Here is a 19548-nt window from a genome sequence, read left to right on the forward strand (position 1 = left end):
AGAGGCAGAAATCTAGGCATCTGTGGATTTCCTTCTTTTCAGTAAGACAACTCTTTAAAAATTTTTGCACTAGCTGTTTTATTAATAACTTTAAAAGTCTTATTATTTACACACTCAGTAGCCAGAATTCTTAAAGGGATAATCCACTGTGTAAATATTAATGTCCAACACTCAGAGTGTTTAGAATGCTTAAAGGTACTTTTCTGAGTGCTTCCCATATACTGACTCAGTTATTCCTCATGACATTCATAAGGTGGGTACCTTTCCTAAGGACTAGAAAGTAGCAGGCCTGGGTCTTGAACCCTGGCAGTTTGTTGGGGTGTTTTTCTTCTTAACCACTATGCTGTGCCTCCTTTCAGAGCTCACAGTGTTTGTAGCTTTCTCTTTCTTCCTCACCTACTTATCAGTGCCCCAGCCACTTGCTCACTAATCTTATATTTACTGAGACCTTCTCTTCATTGGGTGTTGGCGTTGAGTGTATGTCCCGTCCTCAAAAGCCTCAGGCTGGCAGTGAAAGACAGATACATAAATAGTCACAGAAGGAGGAGCAAGCAGAATCAGGAAGCATAGCAAGAACTAATGAGAAGGGTGGGAGGAGAAAGCCACTGTGTTGGAGGAAGAAGGGTGCATGTGGATCTCTGGGAAGACCTCGGAGCACTGGCATTTAAAGGAAAGCGAAGGATAAGAGCTGCAAAAAGACCTTAGGAAAAGTTAGTCCAAGGGCATAAAATGTAAAAGGTTTGGGAATGAGCTATAGATCTGTTTGAAAGCAAAAGGAAAAATGAATATATTTCCCAGTATAGGAAAGGCCAAATTGTTAATGGTTGAAAAGTGAAGTAGTGGAGTTAAAAATACCAAGGGAGAGGGGTTATGAGGGATTTCATTGTGCGAAGAATCATAACAGGAGTAAACAGCAAATTCAACTGAGAGAATTGCTTCGGGAAGTTGGCACTGGGTCATGACTTTTCTAGGGCTGATTGGTAGCCTTTGTAATAAGCTGTTTTATTGGTGCCATTTGTCTTTTGACATAAAAGTACTTGATGCTAAGCAACCACATGTAAAAATCAAGCCTTTCTTCTTTAGAGCACATATTTCACCCACCTGGGGACCAGAGCTATGGTGTAGGCAGGGTCACCGTCATCCTGATAGGGAGACTTTTTGAGATATATGGTATAGATGAGTTTCTTAACTAGCCTGTGAAATACTTAGTAAATCAGCATGACCTTATACCAGGATGATGAAGCTGAATTGATACCCGAGCACTTCTGCCTGTGATAAAATTCCTTGTTAATTCTTAGTAGATGATATTTTTTTGGTGGATTGCTGTTATAATTCTCATCTTTAAAAGTGATGCCAACAGGGGAACTCTCACTGTGCATGTTGCCCTATCCTCTCCTTTCATAACAGACACCTAGATTCAGTTCCTAGGAGACCCTCACAGTTTTAACAAGTGCTTTACATAGTTACCAATACCTGAACTATATCAAAACATTATACGAAATGCTTCATGCATAATACAATATCTCGTGTTCACAGTTGGAAGGAGGTATAATAGTTGGCGTATGTATGTTTGAAACACAGCTCATTTTCATTGCCAGAATTTATTTTTGTTATACTATTCCATGGAGTCTAAAAATAAAGATATGATTGTAAAATTATAATAACCTAGAATTAAGAGGATAAAATACTATTTGTGAGTCCTTGTTTTGCAGATATTTATCCGTGTTTAATTTGTACAGTAAACCCACAAAAACAAAACCTGTTCATTATTTTTTGATTGATTTTTAGTTTTTACATCTTAGCTACAATTATGTCAGTAACGATAGATTAGTGGGCTGAAATGCCACGGAATATGTTGATAAATGTGAGTGAGGGGATAGTTTTATCTGTTACTGTGTCCATCTGGCCAGTTGTTTATGTTAATGCATCTTTTAAGTTTTCTTTCCTTCCTACGTACATTTCGTGTAGTTTCCGAGCCAACTTTGTACTTGGTTGTTTTGCAAGGCAGGTTTTTCTGATTGATGTGTCTGTGTAAGTTCTGTGAACTTAAAAGGACATAGTGTGTATTCATGAATTCAGTCACTCAATCTATCAGTTTTAATGAATGAATGCCTACCATGTGTTAGAGTAGTTGCTTAGTGGTGAACAGAACTGTCACCTTCCCTGACCTCATGGAACTTACAATGAAGTACTGGAGACAGGCATTGAATGAGTAAACAAACAAGTAAATACATAATTGTTGATTGTGTTAAGGAACACAATAAACTATTTTTTCCTGTTAAAGAGAATAAGGGAGTATTGTTAAAGAGAGGCTGTATGTGGAGGATCCTAGGGTAGATATGGTTGGTTATCAGGGCTAGTGTCTGCTGCTGTTTCTGTGGACTATTATTTATTTGCCTTTTTAGACTGTAAACAGTGATAGTAAGTCTTAGGAATTGAAATCTCTTCTTCACTGTTTCTTTTTAGGTGTTTTAAAAGTATTTCTTGGATTAAAGTTCAGTGTATGTTAATTTGAGTCTAGTTACTTCAAAGTATCTTATTTCAAAGTATATGATATATATCTATTCTATTAAACTATTTACCACTAAAGGAAGTTATTATGTATGTAATTTAATTATAATACGTATAATTTATACAATGAAAAATAAATTTCCTTTAATGGTAAATAGTTTATTTTTAGGGCATTTACATAGAGGATTATGGATTATCTTTGTATTTTTTAGCACTTATGACTTACAATTTTGGCATTTGCTCACATTTAAGGAGTTTCTAATAATTGTACAGAATGGAAACATTTGAGACACAGGCAGAAGACAAGGAAAGCATTTCCTCAAAGAGTGTACTATTGGAGTTCCCGTCATGGCTCAGTGGTTAACAAATCTGACTAGGAACCATGAGGTTGTGGGTTCGATCCCTGGCCTCACTTAGTGGGTTAAGGATCCAGTGTTGCCATGAGCTGTGGTGTAGGTTGCAGACGCGGCTTGGATCCCACGTTGCTTGGCAGCTGCAGCTCTGACTAGACTCCTAGCCTGGGAACCTCCATATGCTGTGGGTACGGCCCTAGAAAAGGCAAAAAGACAAAAAAAAAAAAAAGAGTGTACTATCGTGTGTAATACTTAAAGCTCTGGTTATATAACACAATTTCCATACTGAAATACACAGTAGAATCCTTTGAGTTTCATCCCAAACTTTCAGCTTCCTATGGGCAGACCTCTGGTGTCTTAAGCCCTCTTAGAACTGGGAGTTAGTCTGGCATTCTAGCATTTAGTATCTCCTCCTGCATCTTGGCCTAATGATGGGAAAGTTATTAATAATCTGTTCTCAGCTTAAGTGGTTCTGACTGGCCTTGAACTTAATAGACCTGGAACGTTTTGAGAGTTCTGTCCGTATGCTCACCTCTGTCATCCCTGTCAATAATACGGATTAGGATAGCCAAAGTATGCATGACTACATTGCTGTAAAAATAGTGTTCAAAACATGTGTTTAGTCTATGGAAGGCTTATGGAACAAACTGAATCCTTGTCCCTTTACCTAGAGCTTTGTAAACTTTTCAGTATGTTCAGATCTTCCCTGAGATATGAAACTGATCCATTTCTAGCCAAAAAAGTGTGTGAATCTTCATTTTGATGGCTCAATGACTTGGGACTAGTACCCTTCTACCACTTCTCTTCTGATTGATTACTTGGCTTCTGTTGACTAAACTTCTCTTTTTCCCTTTGGGTGAGAGTGGCTCTAGTTGTGATTACCAGGTCCTGTGTTGAATTCCTGCACCCTCTGTCAGTGTGTCCCATTTGATACACATTCCATTTGTTCTGTATTGGTGCCCTGCTTTCTATAGACAGATCCCCATAGACTGAATCTTGCCCTTGAACCCCTGCCTCTTTTACAGACTGTTGACTTCTCTGTTGCAACACCAGTTGATTTTCTGTTCTTGTATTTTCCAGTGTGTGTCCTGTGGTCCATTGCTGGAACATCCAGTTGCCCATGTCCATGTTGGCTTGGCCAGTGTCTTTCCTGATCTTCTCACTAGGATCTTTACTCATCAGACATACCTTGGTCTTTGGGTCTGGCCAGCACCAGATCTCACTCCTTCAGGAGTACCTTAGTGACAGTTAACACAGTCTTGGCTCCTGGAGGAATCCAAAGGCACTGGAATTCATTTTGGCTAAATCAACATTTGTGGAGTACCAAGTGTATAGAAGGCAGTGCTATGTGTTGTGACAGAGAGATGAGTGAGACTGGATCCCAAGTTCTAAAACCATAATCATTGAGAGGACAAATTAAAATTGGTAATGATACATGATGAGTAAAGGAATGCCCTTAAAAAAAAAAAAAAGACACGCAATTTTATATAATTGTGGAATTTGCTTCAGAAAGAACTCATTACACCCATTCCTTTTCAGTTCTGGATTCACCTAAGTTCATGAAACTTAACTTATTCTACCTGCTTAAGGGAATTTGGTGAAATATTTTATGGTTTCTTAAAATTTGTTGCTTTTATTTTTGTCCCTCTCTACATCATTGAACTTTATCAAAGTATTTCAAATTAGCATGCATGCTTTGGAAAGAATGAAGCCATTTTTTTAATGGAGTTATCACTGTAACAGTAGGAGAAAGAAGACCCCTGTGAAATGTTGGCTGCATTTTCTATCCGTAGGATTTGTACAGCTAAGTAACTTTAAGAAGTGTCATGGGCCACTTAATCACATATTCTGTCTCTTCATAGTTTGAAACTTTGAGGTTTAACTGCCTTTTGTTTCCTAGTCACCATTTCTCCTTTGATTTTCAAGTAAATCTAAACTAAGTCTTTCTTACAGCAAATGAAATCCCTTACTCTTGTCCATTTCTTTGTTCTTAAGCCTTTTATTTTCCTTTAGCCACTGAATGCCTTTATCCATTTCACCATAATTCAACATTACCCTCTCAACTGATTGTACTGCCTTTTTTGGACTTCACCTTGTCCGAGTTGTATATAAAATAAAAGAGCCTAAATTCAACCCTCTACCTTTGAAAGATTGATCACTGGTAAGTAAAATGGAGGGATTTTTTTTTTTCCTCTTTTGGTCTTTTTTTTTTTTCAGGGCTGCAGCCACAGCATATGGAGGTTCCCAGGCTAGGGGTCTCATTGGAGCTACAGCTGCCGGCCTATACCACAGCCACAGCAAAGCCAGATCCAAGCCGTGTCTGCGACCTACACCACAGCTCACGGCAATGCTGGATCCTTAACCCACTGAGCGAGGCCAGGGATCGAACCCGCAACCTCATGGTTCCTAGTTGGATTCCTTTCCGCTGAACCACAACAGGAACTCTGAGAGGGATTTTTTTTTTTTTAATACACAATTGCAAATTATTCTTTTGCTGCGCAAAAGTTAATAATAAAGCCCTGTTATAATTGTGGACATACACTCTAAAACATTGGTCATTTTTTCCATTTTAGAACTTTGTTGCTGATGCTGTCATTTTCTATTACATGTGATATATTTTTTTATCCCTGTATAAACAGTTGTCATGTTTCTGTCATTCAAGTTAGCTACAACTAAACTGGTGTGATTTACCAAGGGTCCTTTTCTAAATGGCAGTGCTGATAAAGCCTAGAGATTCCTCAGGTGTAAACTCACAATCTTTGGAAGAAATTTTGATCTAAAATGATCTTCATTTCCTAAGACTGTCATTTGGGAAGGCCTGGGCCTTGATGAAAGGCAACTCTATTTCTCATATTCCCATTTCATCTGAATAACTTCTCATTGTGTCACCAGAGAAAATTCTATATGGCTCATCCTTGAACCCTGACCTGATAATACTGCGTTTTTCCCATTGTGATAACTATTAATTTAACCTATGAAAGACTGATGTTTCTGAAGAAAGGAGTTTATTATTTTAGTGGCATTAAATAATTGTAATTTTTTTGAGAGAAACATGGCATGGATGTGCTTTTGAAAGGTCTTGTTAATGTGTATTTTAATATAAATATTTCTAAGTCAGTTGCTGATATTTCAGTACATTTTTCTATCTGCTTCAGATAAGTCAAATGCTCTTCCAATGTCTAGGCTTAGTATGTTTTTCTAATCTCAAATTTTCAGTAGAGCTTTTCTAAAAGGCAAGCATTGTAAAAACTAACTTCTTATTAGATGGGTATAGAACCTTCTGTTCCTTAAAAATTAGGATCAGAAATCACTGGATTTTTTATACTAGTTTTTTTTTTTTTTTTGGTCTTTTTAGGGCCACACTTGTGGCAGATGGAGGTTCCCAGGCCAGGGGTCAAATCGGAGCTGTAGCTGCCAGTCTATGCCACAACAACACTGGATTCGAGCCATGTCTGCAACCTACAGCACAGCTCACGGCAACACTGTATCCTTAACCCACTGAGTGAGGCCAAGGATCGAACCTGTGTCCTCATGGATACTAGTCCTGAGCCACAACAGGAACTCCTACATTAGTCTTTGAGGTCATATATTACAGTAATAAGAGTTTCCTTATGGAAAGGTGGTTTTGCTTATACAGCATTTCTCATTTAAAAGAAACAATGTCTTTGCTGACTTCCGGCTCTACTGCAGGAATGTTTTATTTGTTTTTATTTATTTATTTATTTTTAATTGTTATTTCCCCAGTTCAGCTTTTTTTTTTTTTTTCCTACTGTATAGCATTGTGACCCAGTTACACATACATGTATACATTTTTTTTCTCCCATTATCATGCTTCATCATAAGTGACTAGACATAGTTCCCAGGGCTACACAGCAGGATCTCATTGCTAATCCATTCCAAAGGCAATAGTCTGCATCTATTAACCCCAAGCTCCCAGTCCACCCTACTCCAAGAAAACAGTCCTGCTTCTTAGAATTGTTGGCTCACATGAATCAATCAGGGGCATAGTCATCATGAACTTCAAAAGTGGTAATATTAATATAATTGTTTTTTCCCTTTATGAAACTTGTGATGACTTTTAATTTAATTGGCTCTGTTAAGTTGTAGGTTGTTTTTGTGAAGAGAATATTAATGATGGTTTGCAGAACAGTTTAAATGATACTTTTAACAGGTTAGTTGCCAAGAGAGAATTAATTACAGTGTTTATGATCAGTGATTTATGGGGATAGGAGGCAAAGTGGGCATTGAGAAAGGGCACCTGTGACAGGGACCATTCGATGTTTATTTGTGATCAGGTGACCATTAAGCATTTCCTTGTATCCTTTCAAGCAACAGGATATCTATCTGCCTACTTAAGAATTCAGTAAGACACTTTCACTGTGTTTGGGTTACATTCTTTTCTGCCTTCTGATACAATTATCTCTGCATGTGCTCAAATCTTCTATAATGACACCAATATGGGAAAGACAGAAAAGGTACATCCTTTGTTGTTAAACTGGGGTTTGATTCCTCCGGACACCTTGAGTATTTTGGCTGGTAGGGATTTCATTATTCTGTTCCCACTTCTTCCAGATGCCCGCTGAGAGCAGCACCTCTTTGACATCCTGAGGTGTGTGGGGGGGGGGGCTGTAATTTACTGGTACCCAGAACCTGCTGGCTGTGCTTTTTATTCTGTCTTCTTGGGGAAGGAAGACAGTGCAGTTTCAAAACTGGGATCATGATTATGGCTTTCTGATCTAAGGCTGCCTGCTGGGCATGTTAGAAAAGGAAGGGAAGTTTAATGCAAATCACCATCTCTTTGAGACCAGGGCATCCTTAGCTGCTTCACACTGCAGTAGCCTTTGGAGAAACTGTTTTTCACTTGAGTGCATTTAAATGCAGCTTTCAAGAACCTGGACACTTGGAGCCAAAAGTCCTCGTGCAGGTCCAAGGACAAGTCAGAGCCCAGATTCTTCCTTTTCATGTAGAGGGAGGCTGTCTCTCCCTTGGCTAGAGTTCTCTGAGCCTTGACACCAAAAGTGTACACAAGTCGGATCTGCAGGGAACTGTTTTGTGGACATATAATTGAATTTTAAAGTCTTCATCTGTTGGAAAGCGTAGGTAAAAATATCTCAGGGTTGTTGAGGGGATTAAAAAATAAAATGTGATAACTAAAGTAGTGCTCTGTACATGACAGGTGCTCAGTAAATGTTCATTTAGTTCCTTGCAGATTACAAATCCGTGTAGTGAACATATTCCGTGATGAGGGAACATGAGGCAGAATATGATATTTAGTATTCTTATTAGTCTGGTAAGAATTAGTTCATGGCAGTCCCTGGCATTTTTGTTTATTAAACAAAATAACTGCACAAGCAGCCTTGGTGAGGAGATGGGATATTAGAGAGCAGGGCTGAAAGTGGACCTGATTCCATTAATGACACACAAAAACCTCAGGCAGTGTGCTTGCGAGTGCTCAGGTTTGGTTTTTTTTGTTGTTTTGTTTTGAGAATCAGAGCATCCCACATAGGTCCAAATACAGTGTGGCTTGCGGATGCCATCAGAGGGGTGGGGTGAGGTAAGACTGATGAGGTTGCTCTGACGATACTCAGAAAGAAGGGACAGACTTAAAAAGAGGACTTTATGGGTTCGATGCTTTTCAGCTCTTGAAGCCTTCAGAAGCTACAGGAAAGATTCTGGGTGTCAGTTATGGACTGCCATTCGTTTCATTTTTTATTTTATTTTATTTTTGTCTTTTTGCTATTTCTTTCGGCCGCTCCCACGGCATATGGAGGTTCCCAGGCTAGGGGTCTAATCGGAGCTGCAGCCACCGGCCTATGCCAGAGGCACAGCAACACGGGATCCGAGCCGCATCTGCAACCTACACCACAGCTCACGGCAACGCCGGATCGTTAACCCACTGAGCAAGGGCAGGGAGCGAACCCGCAACCTCATGGTTCCTAGTCGGATTCGTTAACCACTGCGCCACAACGGGAACTCCCCATTCATTTCATATCTCAGGAGCATGGGCACTCTTAATCAAGGGCTTAGATGGGTAGGGCCCTCTTCTCTGGGTGAAGACCTGAGAAATGTCACTGAGAATGTTTTCTGCTCTTTTCGGGGCCATGGAATGAGTGTGGTGGAGCTTACCTTATCGACCCTATATACACAGGTATTTTTATGATTAAAGTAAACCTGGTTTGCAGCTGTAGATAGGCGTGGAGATAACGGATCTCTAGTTTCAAAGATCAACCTGTAGAGCAGCCTTGTCCAGTGGACACAAAATGCCATCCCACATAGTCTTTGTAAATTTTTCAGTAGGTACACTAAAAAGTTTAAAAAGCAATTAAAGTAAAAAAGGTGAAATTCATTCTGATGCTATTTTATTTAACCTGGTGTATTCAAAACATTATCATTTCAGTATGCAACAACATAAAAATTTAGATATTCTGTATTTTTTTTTTTAGAATCAAGTCTTCAAAATCGAGTGTGTCTTTTACACTGACAACATATAATAACAAGCACATTTGAGCACTTGGTACTTACCAAGCATCATTGTGAGCTCATTAAATGCATTAAGTTATTTAATCTTTTCCGTCACCTTAAATGTCAAACCCTAGGTACTGCTATTATTATTCCCATTTTATAAGAACCTGAGACTCAGAGAGGTTAAGGAAGTTTCCTAAGGTTGCAGAACAAGTAAAAGCTAGGATACAGTCTCAGGCAGCCCAGCCCCAGAATGAGTGATATTAGTAGCAGGTTATCCTGCCTCAATTACCCTGATCCTTCAGGGTAGGAAACTGAATGAGTGGAAACTTGCCATGAAAAAGAGCTATCACTGCTGGAGACGGACCTCATCTAAACTGGCATTGTGGAGTGTGAAACCTGAACTCCTGTACCACAAGCCCTGGTGTGGTGAGCTGTCTTGTCTGTACCACAAAATGTAGAACCAGGAATCCTGAGTTTCCTCTTTGGTCTCCTGATTTTTATTCCTTCTTACACTTGGTAAACCATGCAACATTCGCCATTGAAATCCCATCTATTTTGGGGGTGGTGGTGGGGTGGTGGGGTGGTGGTGGTGGAATGTTTCAGTCTTCCTGAGGGATCTTGCTTTCCTATTCTTGGTGAGCTACTGGCCATGTACACTGTGACAAACTCCGCTCTGATCTTTGAATACTATTGGATTCCTTTGCATGCGTTTTTCCTTCACAGCTAACATTTAATGAGCTTGGGCAGGAAAGCTTGGGCTCAGTGTAAACCCTGTCAGGATCAGTTAGATGTGACTTTGGAGTTGGCTTTATTGACATTATGCATGCCAGAGTTGATTTGGGAAAGTTCATCTGTTACCACATCCTTATTTCTGATCTTAATGTGGAAGCTGATATGTGTCAGATTTTTAGCAACCACTATTTTGACAAGATGGACTTGTGTCTTTGACACTGAGGGTTTCCCACAGCCTTGGACTGGGAAGGAGAAAGTAGAGAGTTAATATTTAGTAAATGAATGAATTTTGGTGCTCTCCATTCTAGTTTTTTTTTTTTAATTAAAAAAAAATATATATGTTTTTGCCTTTTTTAGGGCCGCACCCAAGGTGTATAGAGGTTCCCAGGCTAGGGGTCGAATCAGAACTGCAGCTGCCAGCCTACACCACAGCCACAGCAACGTGGAAACCAAGCCTTGTCTTCAACCTACACCACAGGTCACAGCAATGCCAGATCCTTAACCGAGTGAGCGAGGCCAAGGATTGAACCCAGTCCTCATGGATATTAGTCAGGTTCATTACTGCTGAGCCACGACGGGAGCTCCCCTTCTATTTTTTTTTTTTTTTAATTTCTGTTTCATTGACTTTCTTGTTAAAGAAAACACAACTTCTCCCAAATGTGGTTATTTAATACAAAACTATAATTTCGAAAGTAGAAAAAAAAAGAGGGACAGGCAGGTCAACACTAACTGAAACGTGACCAACAGCCCCCGGATTTAAAAGCACATTAGCTATTATGGGTTAGTTTTTCTTGATTTCTTTTTTGCCTCATTTTATTATAGAAATTTGAACACATGTTTACACAAAGGTAGTATATCTGCATATATTTTAGGAACTTCAAGAATTGGCTCTATTTTGCTAATCTTACTTACCTAACATCACATTGTTACGCCCCCTCCCCCCTTATTTTTGGAGTATTTTAAGTCAAATCCAGGATATTATGTCATTTTACCTCAAAATTCTTCAGCATGTCTTTCTGAGAAGGACTGTTTTTTTTTTTTTAAGTATCATTTCATCATCGCACCTGTTATAATGAACATTAATTTCAAGAGTTAAATTAACAGTCCATATTTCTGGTGATCTCAAGGATATGCTTTTTTTTTTTTTTTTTTTTTTTTTTTTTCAGTTGTTCTCTGACTCTTTCTAATTCAGGACTTAAACAGAGTCCACATTTTTCAGTGGTTATTGGGTCTCTTAAGTTTTATTTTATCATTGTCCTTCCCTCTCCTGCTATTTTGTTTTTTCCCCTTCATGCCATTTCCTTGGTGGCAAAATGAGCTCGTTTATAGGTTCAAATGTGCCCTATTGTGGATTTACCCACGGTGTGGTAACTTTCACTTTTTTTTTTTTTAATAACCTGTATTTTCTGTAAATTGAATATTAGGTCTAGAGATGTGATTAGTTCCAGCCTTATTTGTTTTAGTTCTTTTGGGAGAAATGTCTCATAGGTGTTGCTGTGTACTTTTACCTTCCTTCAATAAGGACCTGATGTCTGGCTGTCCCTTCAGTGGCACTGCTCTGGCTACATCAGTCAGGAAATTCAAATGCTGTCAGCCTGATTCCATTAGAAAGTTCCCCAACATCCTCTCATCTTGATGGACCCAGTATCCATTGATAGTTGCTGCCTAGATCCAGTCTTTCTCTTGGGAATTAGAAAATGGTGGCTTTTCTTTTCTTTTCTTTCCTTTTTTCTTTTTGTCTTTTTTCGGGCCACATCCACATTATACGGAGGTTTCCAGGCTAGGTGTCAATTCAGAGCTGTAGCTGCTTGGCCTATACCACATCCATAGCAATACCAGATCCGAGCCATGTCTGCGGCCCACACCACAGCTTAGAGCAACTCTGGATCCTTAACCCACTTAGCAAGGCCAGGAATTGAACTTGTGTCCTCATGGATGCTAGTCACATTTGTTTCCGCTGAGCCATGACAGGAACTCCAGAAAATGGTGATTTTTCTAATTCTGTTATTTTGTCTACATTTATTGCCCAGAATTCTTCTATAAAGAAGACTTCATGTACTGTTTGATTACCTCGACGTACAGTGTGCATGAAAACGACAAGATAAATACTTCATACTTTTCCATATTTTAAATTTGGGGAGTAATAAATTTGTGTCCTTGCAGCCTCCAATAAGGAGTAATTAACTTTTTCCCATAAGTAATATTAGACATTGGATATCTTTCAGTCCATTGTAGTCATTCTTCCTTATTCCTTTTACTCAGATTGCTCTATCTTAGGCCAGTCTGTCTGATCCCGATGTCTTTTTGACTGAATCCCATCAATCTTTGGTCAAGTACAGGTTTTTGATCTCTAATCTTGTTTACTGGTTTCTAAAGGGTATTTGAAATTAGTCAGTGGGCATCCTATTTGATGACAAGTAGGCATTTGGGAGTTACGAGGGAGCACTGCAGTAATTCCTCCAAATGTTATCACGTCAGATCCTTTTCATTTTCAGGAGAAAGGATTAGAAGGTAGCTTTGTGGTAGGATCTACAATGGCAGATTCTGGTCTTAAAACCAAGATCTTGAAACTATTCTCTCAGAGTACAGGGTGTGAGTAAGGGCACTGGTCTTGAGTAAGACGTACTGGCTCCAAATCCCTACCTGATCACTTCTGGGCTCTACAGCTTAGTCAAGTTACTCATGAGCTTTACATTTTTGCTTTTTCAGTCTCTAAAGTGCAGGTGATAGTGATATATACCTCCTAGACTGCTTGTGTGGTAACAGTGAAACACAAAGCCTGCCACACCCAGGAAGCAGTAGCAAAAAAATGGCAGCAGGTCACGTTCATGGGATTTGGCATTAAGTCTAAATCTGTTGCTTCCCTCTGTGCAGACATGAAGGAGGATTTTCTTTTGTTTTCATTATTCAGGTCTTGAAGTTTCCTGCACTGGTTTATTTGTGGGAATAGAAGAAAACATTTTCTCCGTCTGCAGCATCATGTGACTGTTACTTCTTGTCAGCGGTGTGAAATCTCAGATGGAAGTATATTAACTCAGGGTTCAGTATGACTGTTCAGCAAAGCTAAGCAGGCTTTATTTAAAGAAAGTGTTTGTTCTCTTTTTCTGGACACACAACTCGCAACAACTATATATGCATCATGCTGTTGAGTAGTGGCTTTGGGATGCTTTTCATATAAATGAATTTTCCCATCAGTTGAAAGTTACTCTTTTTCAATGCTAAACTTTAAAATATTTTCGGGAGTCCCCGTCGTGGCGCAGCGGTTAACGAATCCGACTAGGAACCATGAGGTTGCGGGTTCAGTCCCTGCCCTTGCTCAGTGGGTTAAGGACCTGGCGTTGCCATGAGCTGTGGTGTAGGTCGCAGATGCGGCTCGGATCCAGCGTTGCTGTGGCTCTGGATAGGCTGGTGGCTGCAGCTCTGATTCAACCCCTAGCCTGGGAACCTCCATATGCCACGGGAATGGCCCAAGAAATAGCAAAAAAAGACCAAGAAAAAAGAAAAATTTTTTTTCATAGCTTCTGATAAGCTATGAAATTTTACTAAATTTCATAAAAATTTACTAAATTTTACTAAAAATGTAAGTGGCTTAAACAGAGGCAATTTAAACATCTTTTAACCTTTTCTCTATGACTGCACCAGACAGCTATTGTTACATAACAAATAATCCCACAAGCCAGTGGCTTAAAAATAATTTACATTCATTCTCATTCCTCTGGATGCTGATTGGCTGGGGTTATTGTAAGTTATGTTGCAGGCTTTCCTGAGCTTGTGGTCTTACTTGGATTGGGTTTAGTCTTGGGCCCAATCTGAAGGGGCATCCAACCAAGGGAAATTTTTCTTATGGTGATGGCAGAGATACAAAATAACTTCACAAGCATGTTTCAAGTCTCCTTGTATCACATCTGATTCCATTTCATTGGTCAAAGTAGGTCAGTTAGTGACTGAGCCTAATATCAGTAGCACAGGGAGTTACAATACCTCTTTCGTGGAGGTGAGGAAGGAAAGAGTTTGCTAAACAGCGATCTGCTTTATCATAATAACCAGGGTCATTGATAAGAGTTTGCAACATGGTTTTCTGTTATGTACAGTTTTTATTTGTACCTTTGAGAACCCTGCCAACAATCCTAACTTTGAACTTGCTCATTCTGTACCACAGATAACCCAGTTTTAGGTAAGGATAAATGAATTCTAGATGTGGACTTAAGGCCTTCTCCTGGGAAGTGAAGCATTTTCATGGCTACTTTGGATACTTTGTGAATTTCTTTTATTTTCCTCTATACAATTTGTTCTAAAAAGAATCCTTGATGTTGTCAGAAATTTGACTTCTGGGAGTAAGAGGTTAACACAGTATGTAAAGGTAAACCTCTAGGAAACAGAGGTTAATTCATTTTGTTACACTAACTGGGTCATGCACTATGCTAGTAACTAGCTTTTCAGATTCTAATCTTACAGAACAACAGGGGCAAATTGCCTAGTCTCTGGGTACTTTGTGAATGTAACCAGAGGAGATGATAAATATGAAAGCTTGAGAAATTGTGATGTAATCAAATATCAAATAAATTATTGTCAGTTACTTTCAAATCATAGTAATATAAAATCCTGCTAATTCCTAATTATTTTGCCCTAGATGTATTGAAACTCACTTTAGTGCAATTAATAGAGAAAGACTTTGTCAAAAAAATTAGTGTTAAGAACCTACTGAAAAAAGTACATCATAAAAATTAGAACATTTGATTGGGAATATAATCAGTGCTAATTATAATTAGTGCTAATTTCAAGTATGCTTAATTTGTTCACAAAGCAGACCCAATGGACTTTAAATTCACAATCTCCATAATGAATTAAAAGTAATAGTGTTTTTAAATTTAAATATGTTCTACAATAAATCATATTTTCTTCAAAATTTATTTTTAACTAAATCGCATGGATAGGATTTTAGCGTGTTTACAAAATTATGTATTTTTTTGAACGCAAGAAAAGCACTACCCGTCTCATGTAGTTTTGATATGAAATGTCTCAGTAAGGGATGTGGTGATTAGTATCCTTCTCTCCCCTAACGTGCTCGCTCGCTTGCTCTCTTTCGTAATAAACCCTTAAATGTATTAAATGTAATATAATTTAATTAGGAGAGAGGTGGAGTTGCCACTCTCTGTAGGTGCCTCACTGTCTCTGTTAGCTACGGGTATAACTTAGCAGTACATTCTCCTTAGGCTTTTTCAGCATCTTAGAGTAAGAAAAAATTGTTTTGTAATAAACTACAATTAGGATGTTTGATTTGATGGGAAATCCCAGCCTGCTGAGGGCTTTCCAATGTTGTCATCCCCCAGTAGAGATTTAAATAAAAAAAAAAAAAAGGTAGTTTTTCTAACCACAGAAACCACTGCCCCTATTTCTAACCATTGTTTTGTTCCCATCATCACTGTGGAATAACGAATGCCTACCTAGCATGTTCTCAGTCTTCCAGACCCACAGATCAGGGTGTGGTGATGGTTATTATTTTCTCTGCTGACATTACAATTTAGGGGAATTTCAGGGTAAAATATCCTATTTTTGAGATCCCACAAAGCATGGTTCTCTTGGCATAGATGTTTCACCTTAGTCATGACATAGGTTTTTTAAAGGAAGTTTGTCAGTTTTCAGTATTTTATCATTTATTGAGGCTGTATTCCATGCTGGGCACTGTGATAGGGACTCTATATGGGTAGGAATCTCCTTTAATTCCCACAACTCTCTGCAGAGAGTGTTCCTCCAACACCATTGGATGCACAAGGATGCTGAGGCCCAGAAAGGATGAGCAGCCTGCCTAGTTTGTCACGTGGCTGTAAGAAGCAGAGCAGGGCTCCAGCTCAAGTCTGTGTCCCTGTAGAGGCTGTACCCTTGAGCATGATGCCATGTGCCACATTACCCTGTGATCTGCCTCCTTGGGTCTTGATGCTTGTGCATTATGACACCTCGGGTGGTTTCCCCTCTTTTCATTCTTGAGTCCCAAGTTCCCCGTTGCCATCTTCCTTTTTGGTCCTTTAAAGGGAAGAAGCATTACATAAACCTGTAATTTAATAGACCTGTGTTAAACATCAGCTGTGTGAGGAGAACTGTGTCAGAAACTGGAGCGACAAACATTTTGGTTTTCTCGATACAGTCTAGAAAACATTTGAGGTAGCTGATAAAATACATCAAATAAAAAAGGGATTGAAAAAAAAAGTCTCAAAGACCATGAAGATAGAATGAATTCCTTCCAGGGGACCCTCTAGAAGAGTTCCACTTGCAGAACATTCTTTCATGTTCTTTGTCTCCCTGGTCCGTTCTGCAGAACAGAAGGAAAACTCCCATTGGCGCTTTCCATCTTGGACTTCTTAGGGCTCTGCCGTCAACTTGAGTGTTGGGTTCAAGCCATCCGATACATGACCTCAATGACCAGCATCTCCTAAAGACTTTGTAATGTGCAGAATATTTTCACAAGGATTGTCTTGTTTGTTCCCTATAACTTTGAGAAGCAGCAGTCATACCGAAACTGAGTCACGTTAACACAGCCGGCCCGCATTCTGCCAGGCTCCTCCAACCCCACTGCTTCCTTGAATTATCCACTGGACTTGCATTCTTCTGACTTGGGGTTCCTTTTTCCTGTTTCACTTCTTCTTTCGTAGGCTTTTAGCAGCACCCCCACTCCCTTTAACATCGCAGCAGTTTTGTTACTGGTTTTACCCTTGTCTCATCAGATGGTGCCCTCTCATCCATGGTCTAGGGACCACTTGGCAGACCCTCCAGTAATGGACCTCCACAGTTATTTTTATTCTTTAAAAATGTCTTTTATATTGTTGAACACTAGCTAGAACAGGAGCTTAAATCTTTTTCATTTCTCGTATCCCACAGATCGCACAATATAAATTTTTAGTGACATAGATATAAATGTTGTTGAAACAGCAAAGTATCTTACTGTCTCCATCCTGTTACCAGTGTGTAGTATTCAGGTGATGGTGGCTCTGTTTGTAGAGCTTGAGCAAAATGTTCTTTGACAATGGTCATTTCAAATATTTGTATATATTGGCTGTGTAAATATTCCTGGAGCAGAGGATTTGTGTTATCTGTGCCTAACAGAAATGAAAACAAAAATCTCCCACCAGGTCTGTCTTCCTTTAGCCACATGGGAAGTGATGGTTCTACAAGTTGCCAAATGTGCATGGCTGATCATAACCTCCTCTTGAGCAGTTTAAGCTGGCACCGGAAATCTGAGATATGACTGAAGGATGTGTCATGGAGGAAAAATTTCTGAAATGTTGTTTAAAACAAAAAGTAACAGATACATAGCATTTCCCTATCCATGTTAGTGAACCTTCTAAATGTAAAGGGATCTTTAAATTTTTTGTTTAAAAAACATTTTCAGTTACTTTGAGTTTTGTGCACATTTAAGTAAAGTTGCCAGATTTAGCAAATAAAAATACAGGACACCCAGTTAAATTTTAATTTTAGGTAAACAACGAAAACATTTTTTAGCAAAAGTAGATTTCCCATGCAATTTGGGGGACCTTCTTATACTAAAAACTTACTCCTTTTTTTTCCCCCTGAAATTCATGTTTAGCTGGGCATCCCTTATTTTATCCGAAAATCCTACTTTAAAAAGTGTTTAATGATCTATATTTACCTAATATGTAAGATAGAGTACTTACTCTTTTTTAAATGTAAATAATGTTTACTAAAGCAATTGCTCTAAATTTGGTTCTTTTGATAGAAATTTAAGTTAGAAAACTAAAGAAGTGTAAGAGTTTAAATCTGAAGTAACTGCAATTTGATTACATTAAAACGAAGCACAGGGATCTCCAAAATAGGAAAGTAGGATTTATAGTTAATATTCCATTTTTACTTTCCTTCAGCATTTCCCCATTGCTCCTTATTCTGCCCTCTGGAGGCTCTAGAAAATAATGAAGAAGATGTTATTAACGAGAGCCAGCACTTGCTGAGATCAGTGACACGCTAGGCACTGTTGTTGTATTTGTCTTAATTTATTTAATCTTTACAACAGCCTTATGATTTTTGTATTGCAAATTAGGAAACTAAAGCAGAGACATTAATTAACTTAACCAAGCTTATCTCTCTCTCAGCTCTTCAAGTATTTTCTCCTTTGTAGCCTTTAAGTTTTCAGTTCCTTCTTTCATACTTTGTGGGACAAGGGCTCCAGACCCCTCTCTGTCTCCGTTCAGCTCTGGGGTTGCTGAGGTTTGCCAGTGCCCTTGAATGTGTTATGGCCAATTTTTTTTTTTCTGTGTCTTTTTAGGGCCACACCCACAGCATATTGAAGTTCCCAGGCTAAGGGTTGAATCAGAGCTGTAGCTGCCAATCTACACCATAGCCAGAGCAACGCAGGATCTGAGCTGTGTCTGCGACCTACACCACACAGCTCATGGCAACACTGCATCCGTAACCCACTGAGTGAGGCCAGGAATCAAACCCGCATCCTCATGGGTACTAGTTGGGTTCGTTACTGCTGAGAATGGCCAAAATTTAAAAGGCCGTGTCACATGTCATGTAACTTACAAGCAGGATGCAATGGGATTTTTAATGGCTCTCATACTGGATACTGTAATTCTCATAGTGGCCCAAGGACTACATGAGATCATGTGTTTGTTTTTGGGGTAAATACACTCCCACAGAAAACCATTGCCTCACACTGAACCCTTAGACAGGCAGACTTTCTAGGGTGTCTGCCTACACACAGTGCAAATAAGTCAAGTGTCCCTCAGTTTGTACATGTGCAGTTTTGTTTTGTTTTTTTTATTTGTATAATTTTTAGGAAGTGTTTTCCTTTACTTCACGCTTCTTGCCTGGTAGTCATCTTGTATAACGCTGTATAATATAACGATGGTAACGACAGGAGTTAAGAGCAGAGACCTGGAGTCTGCGGGAAAGCAGGTGCATGATGTGTGAGCGCCTGCATTCATCCTCACCCTGGACCATCCATAGCCTCTTCTCAGGTGGCTCACGTAGCCATAGTCGAGTGACAGCGGCGTGTATCTGCTATTTGACCATATCATCTTTGGGGAAGACGGTGGATCTATGTGACAGCATTTTTCTCGCTAATAATCTGACAAACTCTTCAGTCACTTTCCTTTGATAATCTGCAGCAATCTTGCCTTCTCAGATATACTATCCCTGAATCACCATGTCATGCTGTGCCCTGCTTGGAGCTCTAGTTTCTCCCCAGATGATAAAACTGTTAATCATAATCCTTTGCTCATAGTAATCATAGTGGGAGAGACTTAATAGGAAGATGTCCTGAGCAATTGTAGACTATTTCATGCTCGAAAACCTACCAGCTCTAGTGGTTTTAGATATAGGTGGGAGCAGTATATATTGAGAGAAATGGGGTAGAATGTGAAACAGAGGGCATTTCTCGTATGTTTGAAGGAATGCTCTGAGTTAGGTACCAATTAATTCAGCATCTTTTAATTAAAAAATAGAGGAGAGATCGGAGTTCCCTGTGGTGGCTCAG

At 39.2% G+C, this 19548-nt stretch overlaps 1 protein-coding gene and 1 long non-coding RNA gene across 17 annotated transcripts in view; one reads left to right on the top strand and one right to left on the bottom strand.

Moving 5' to 3' along the window:
* DOCK4 (dedicator of cytokinesis 4) overlaps window positions 1–19548 on the top strand; it is a 457247-nt gene that overhangs the window by 103745 nt on the left and 333954 nt on the right. The gene's annotated exons all lie outside the window — the stretch shown is intronic.
* Window positions 6560–10394, bottom strand: LOC146395005 (uncharacterized). Its single transcript, XR_014834230.1, has 2 exons — window positions 8839–10394; window positions 6560–8554 (listed from the first exon to the last, which is right to left on the bottom strand). It is a non-coding gene; the product is annotated as an uncharacterized LOC146395005 (long non-coding RNA).

Source organism: Sus scrofa, chromosome 18, assembly GCF_054392235.1.
Source record: "Sus scrofa isolate SSC_HxYL_T2T_F1_AM1 chromosome 18, Sscrofa_HxYL_maternal_Yorkshire_Landrace_v2.0, whole genome shotgun sequence".
Taxonomy (NCBI): Eukaryota; Metazoa; Chordata; class Mammalia; order Artiodactyla; family Suidae; genus Sus; species Sus scrofa.